The sequence below is a fragment of the Homalodisca vitripennis genome, unplaced genomic scaffold (genome assembly GCF_021130785.1).
Source record: "Homalodisca vitripennis isolate AUS2020 unplaced genomic scaffold, UT_GWSS_2.1 ScUCBcl_1785;HRSCAF=5842, whole genome shotgun sequence".
NCBI lineage: Eukaryota > Metazoa > Arthropoda > Insecta > Hemiptera > Cicadellidae > Homalodisca > Homalodisca vitripennis.
The window spans coordinates 83,036-89,514 of record NW_025777909.1 but is presented as its reverse complement, the minus strand read 5'-3'; the positions used below and the strand labels follow the sequence as shown (position 1 = coordinate 89,514).

Sequence of the window (6,479 nt, the reverse complement as noted above, 5' to 3'; positions counted from 1 at the left end):
ATCACCAATAAATTATTTAGAAATACAAACAAATGAACTAATGAAGGAACTAATAATGTATGTTATAGGAAAATTTCTTATTTTGTGAATCTTAAAGTTTGGTGTTACATCACATTATACATAGATGAACAAAATCTGACAAAGTTGAAAACTTGATTGGATGGATTGGATGTGAACGAATATCATTTTTGTATTTTGCAGATAAAATTGTGAGATTCAATACTAAATTATTTTTGTTCAACACTAAAATTGAGTATTTTTAGTTTTTCTAAAGTTGTAAAAGTTTTTTTTTTCTTTTTCTTTTGCCACCTTTTTGTGGCGGCCTGGATTAAAAATCCATGAGGCCCCGATGTTCACTTTTGTGGTTGTCCGTCGTTTGTAGGTAGTTCTTACAAGAACTTTTAAAATTTTACATCAGTCTTCGGTTTGGTAATCTGAAAAAAAAAAACATTTAGATTCGTTAGTTACAACAATAATGTACAGTGGTAATATGTTTTGTAGTATTTATGTTAGTTACAATAAAGCTAGGATATTCTAAGGATTTTGTAAGTAGATGGGTATCAGGAAGGGAAGGTGTAGGAATCTCTTCTCTGCCAGGGGCCGATCAGGCAATGTCCTATCCAGAAAAAAAGGTAGGGCCAAGGAAAGAAGAGCCCAGGATTGGAATGACATCTATGTATTGTGTCTGTGTATAGATGGACTTTGTTTTTATATTTAAAGTTTTCGTTTGATTGCTTTTAAAAAATTGTTGATTTCATTATACATTTCATACTTTTCTGTGCTGATTACATAGTTTAGATTCTTGGAAAATGTCTCACTAATGATTTTTGTTTTTTGGAGATAGTTATTTCTTTCATGCGTATATTTTGGACACTGAAAGATTAGATGCTCCAATGTTTCATCCACTCCCATTGTGCAATTTAGACATAATGGTGTAAAATAACATTTAATTCTGTGAAGACATGCGTTAACATTAGCGTGACCAAGCCTAATCCTACAGATATTAACTATTTCACCTCTCGACATTTTAGAGGCTGTGAACCAAGGTGTCTTTGTGAAACATTGCTTGATATTTTTGTACCAATTTGCCTTTAAGGATGATGTTAATATACCAGTCATTTCAGTCCCAATCTTTTTTGTTTTGGTGCGATTTGAAATCAGCATTTGTTACATAGAATTCGTAGCTGGTGAAAGTTAGACCTGTTGATTCTTTTGCCAATTTATCTACGGCTTCGTTTTCTTTAATCCCACTATGGCCAGGTATCCATTGTAAAGTGTAATTATTTGTGTTGTTTCTCATCATTTCCGCTATTATGTTCAAAGTCAGGTCCTTACTGTTATTATTCCCCAATAATGCCTGATCAACTGCTTCGATGACAGATTTACAGTCAGAACAGATAACTATTTCACTATTTGTGATCTTTCTAGTATACTCAACGGCTTTCAGTATTGCATACATTTCGGCTGTATAGCTCGAAACGATATGGTTGAGTTTCAAAATATGTCTTTCGTCATAGCACGGAATATAGAAGGCTGCGCCAGAGCCCGAGTCAATTTTTGATCCGTCAGTGTAGATCATAATATTATCCTTATAGGTTATTATTACCATATTATACCATTCTTGTTGCAATATTTGATTGCTGACTTTCTTGTCAAGCAATCTACCATTAATTAGTGTATTGCAGCTTACATTTACGTCAGTAATTTCAATAGGTTTGGTTAAATCGTGGGGTACAGCAAATAATTTTAAGTTGTTTTCTATGGGGTTAATTGTTTGTACTAGGCTTAATGCTTGTATATATACAGGAGTTTTCTTTTTGTTCCAGAAAGGGTTATTATTAGTTTAGCATGTATAGATACATGACACTGTGATAGGCTGGGTGAGTTGTATCTGTTATTATTTTATAAATTAGTCGCTCAGTAAGAGATAATCTTCTCAGGGATAGTGTAGGTATAGCACATTCAAATTACATGCCAATGATAGGGGTAGTTTTAAAGGCCCCAATCGCTAATCGGAGTGCTTGGTTTTGTACTTTTTCAAGTCTGTCAAGTATATAGTTAGGAGCATGACCATAAATAAAAGAGCAGTAATCAATCTTGGATCTAATTAGACTTTTGTATATACTCAGCACAAAAATCGGGGTTGGCACCGTTTCTGCCACATGATACCATTTTTAAAATATTTAAGTCCTTCTGACATTGCAATATAAGTTGTTATAAGTATGGTTTAAATTTTAATTTATTATCTATAGTAATACCTAGGAGTTTTAAATTATCTTCAACTCTTATTGTTTGACCATCAATATAAAATTGTGTATTGAGGTTTGTAATTGACCTTTTCCTAGTAAAAATGGTTATGACACTCTCACTAGGATTTAGGCTTAGATTTAAATCCTCTAATACTTTATTCATATTGTCTAATGCAAATTGCATATTATATTGTACGTTGTCATAACTTTTACCAGATGAATATAAGGTGACATCGTCAGCATACTGTAATGATTTTACCTGAGTAGGTAGACATTTATTTATGTCTGATATATATATATATATCAAATAATAAAGGACTCAGGACACTACCTTGCGGGATCCCTCGACAAGTGGTCCGTGTAATCTGATAGTCGGGGAAGGTGATTGTCAGCTGCCTATCAACCAGCTATTTGTGACAGTGCACAATAAATTTCCTAGGTATACCTTTAATGAACATTTTTGTCCATAAAGTAGGCAAAAATGTCATGTGTCTGGTGCAAATGTACATTGTCATACGCACAGGAAATATCTAAAGCCGCCAAAATAGTGGATTCGTTGTGTGTAAAAGCAGTTTGTATATTTGAAATTAATTGCACCAAATAATCAGCACATCCGAGGTGTTTTCTAAAAGCGTGTTGTGCATCAGGGAGTATCTTTAAATAGTCTACAAGCCATACAAGCCTATTTTTGATCATTGTGTTCATGATTTTAATAAAACATGGTATTAAGGAAATTGGTCGATACGATGTTTCATTATCCTTATCTTTACCAGGTTTAAGGAGTGCAACAACCTTGAATTTTTTCCAGCTGTCAGGGAAATCCATTATACCATTCCAAATATTATTATATAAGTTTAGTAATATATCTAGTGCCTCAGGTGGTAGTTTTTTAATCAGGGAGTAGGTAATACCATCTGCTCCAGGTGAGGTGTCTTTTGTCTTAGATTTAAGGGCCTTGTATAATTCTTTGATGTTTAAAATTAGTTTCAAGTATATGTGATTTTTCAGAAAATAATGGGGGTTGAATTTCAGTTTTGTGTGGTACATATTGTGGCAAAATGTGTTGCATAAATTTTTGTCCAAGTTCAAAATTATCTATCATTTCAGATTTTGATTTCATATCATGTGGATTTTTTAGTTTTTTAACAATATTCAAAGCATATTTTGATGAGGGTTTATTGCCTATTTTTTGGCACAAGTTTTCCCAAACCTACTTTCTTTGCTGCATTAATTACATCTTTTGTTTTTAATTGAGTTACTTGATAAATATGATATGTTGTTGGGGTCATATTAATTCTAAAATTTTTAAAGGCCAATCTCCTTTGTGCAACAAATTGTGAACATTTCTCCGTCCACCAATGTTTTGTATAAAAATTTGGCTGATTTATCGGAGCTTTAATATTTGGAATGGCCTTTTCCGTGGCAAAATGTATTAATTCAAGCAGCTTATTAAACTGTATTTCAGAAGGTAAGTTTTCAATTAATTGTATTTGGTTTTGTATAGTTCTTGTATAAAGATCCCAATTAGCTAATTGAAAATTTTTTCTTATACAGTTGTTTACAGGTGTTTCATTTGTAGGCCTACTATAGAATTCAATTTGCATAGAGATAGGGAAGTGATTGCTTCCCATCGGATCATTTAAGACATTCCAGTTTGTGATATGAGCATGTAGGTTTGGGGTAGCAAAAGTTAAATCAATAGTAGATTGTCTATTATACAAATTGGGGATGGTGGTAAATGCATTTTTATTAATCATAATATAGCGGGATTGAGAGTATTCCCGGAAAATGTCCTTACCTCGGGGGTTTGCCTTAAAGCAGAACCAATAGGGGTGGTGGGGCATTCATGTCACCGCATATTAATGAATATTTATTGCCATTTATAAATAGTTTGTTACTCCAAAAGGTGGGGTCAATTTTACTATCAGCACAATAGATGTTGTATGTATGGATACATTTATTATATAGTTTTATTTTAATTTCCAGAAGTTGAACTTTATTATCATTGTATTCGGACATTTTTTCAAATGATATAGATTTATGTATAAGGAAGGCAGTACCGCCATATCCATCGAGCCTATTTACACTAATTATGTTGTAATTGCTATCAGATAGTTTTTCATTATCAGTTAACCATGTTTCTTGAAATGCTCAATATGAAATTGATTTTTAGTCAAAAATTGAGTGATCTCAGGCCACTTGGGTTTAAGTGACCTGCAATTCCATTGGAGTATGTTTAGCTTTTCTGTTGTCATACTTTATCAGGGGGGAGAGTGCTATTATTTTTATTAGTACTTGAATAAGTTTTTTTTGGAGTGGTATTAGCAGAGTTTTTAGTGTCAGTGTTTGAAATTATAAATGTTGCTAGTAGCTCATCTATTTGTTTTTTTGTTGTAACATTAGAAGTTTTAACCTTATTTCTTATTTCTGTAATTTTAGTGTTCAAAAGAGCCTGTAAGTGTTCTCTGTCAACTGTCTTTGTTTTCTGTTAGGTTAGGTTTAGGTTTAGGGTTAGCATATATAGGTTTGGTTGAGTTAGGTTTATAGTTAGTAGTGAAAGTTTTGTTTGAGGTGTGGTTTGTGTTTGAGGTAGGTTTTCGATAAACTGTGTTTGAAGGTAACCCGGAAGTGGTGGGCGTATCTAGTACAGTGCTAAGGGAATGAGTATCTATTAGAGATGGAAATTAGGCTATTACTTGGAGATATTTGTGAAAGATTCGGATAATGATTAGTGTCTGAAGAGTCAAGGGACTTGGTTGCCTCGGCAAAAGTTTGAGGTCTTTTGGGTCCCCTAATATTCTTATAAGTGACCGGGTAGAATTGACTAGATGTAAAGTAGTCTTCTTTTCTTAGGCTCATCCTTTCTTTGATCTGTTTTTGTCTGATGAATTCAGGGCAGTATTATAGTTGCTGCTGTGGGGGCCTAGACAGTGAATACATTTAAGAGGGAGTTGGCATGGTGAAGAATGAAATTTATCGCCACAGTCTCTGCAAATTCTCTCGTTTTTGCATGGGGAATTTGCCACGTGCCCGTATGCAAAGCAGCGGTAGCACTGTTTCACGGGGATTATATAGGGGGTTACTTGAACCCTGACATAGTTTAAATGAATGTAATTAGGGAGAGTATCGGAATCAAAAGTTAACTTGACATAATGTGTGTCACAAAGTTCGCTATTGATTCTACGCTTAATACGTCTGGCCTCAATAATGGTACAGTCTGATTCAGTTTCTTTAATTATTTCATCCTCACTGATACTAGGGTCTATATTCACTACACCATTGGAGTGTATTCTAATTGAAGGTACAAAAAACATTGTATTGGGATAAATGACGGGAATCGACAATATTGTTTGCTGTTTGCGCATTTTTGCAAAAAATTGTTACATTGCGGCCGGATGGTTTAACATACTCAATGTCTGTGTGGTGTAGCTTTATAATCTTTCCTATATGAAAAGCATTGAGTTTAGTTTTATTTTTGTCCTGAACAATAATCTCAAAGGGGCCTTTATTTTCAGGTTTATAGTATCTGATTGTGAAAGGTTTTTTTTGGTTTAGGGGGAGCAATTTCACTTTTTTGATTATGTTCTAAGTCAGAAATGTCATCGTTTTCATGTTTTCGTTTTATTGTGGAATTTTCATTAGTTAAAATAGACTCTATTGCCTTAGAGGTTTCATCGTCCATCACGTTGCCGGCCAGACCTGACGACATGTCAGGACCAGCCGAAAGGAATATTACTTAAAATTTAAATTGGTTATACCAACAAAGAACAGTAAAATAGAATGAAGGAAATTAAATAAACAAATATGAGGAAAAGGAAAATTATAGGTTAAATTACATGTTATAGTTACCCAATCTCCAAGGTTGGATGATATAGGATTACAACACAGAACACACAGGAATCTACTTGCGGACAACCACTTAAACAACAGTGCCGTAGTTACGTCTGTTTCACAGCGATGCCGAAGTCGAACTGTTGTAAAAGTTTGTTTTGTATAGTGTCTAAGAATCACGCATGTACTAAATATTGGAAATTTTTATACCGAAAAATTTCTTTTTCTGTTCTGTTTACTTTTCTGTACCGGCATCACTCAGACAATGGATAATACCATGAAAGCTTTTCCTGTTAATAATGATGTACCAAAGAAACTTCTTTTAAAACCAAACAAAGAAAACTGTGTGACAGTGGCCAACCCTACAAAATCGGAACATAGAAGAAGGGATATAAAGAT

General features: G+C 33.7%; 1 long non-coding RNA gene across 1 annotated transcript; it reads right to left on the bottom strand.

Annotated features, from left to right (window-relative positions):
• Positions 1-294: 294 nt before the first annotated feature.
• LOC124371660 lies at positions 295-6,224 on the bottom strand. Its single transcript, XR_006923263.1, has 2 exons — positions 6,099-6,224; positions 295-434 (listed from the first exon to the last, which is right to left on the bottom strand). It is a non-coding gene; the product is annotated as an uncharacterized LOC124371660 (long non-coding RNA).
• Positions 6,225-6,479: the final 255 nt, after the last annotated feature.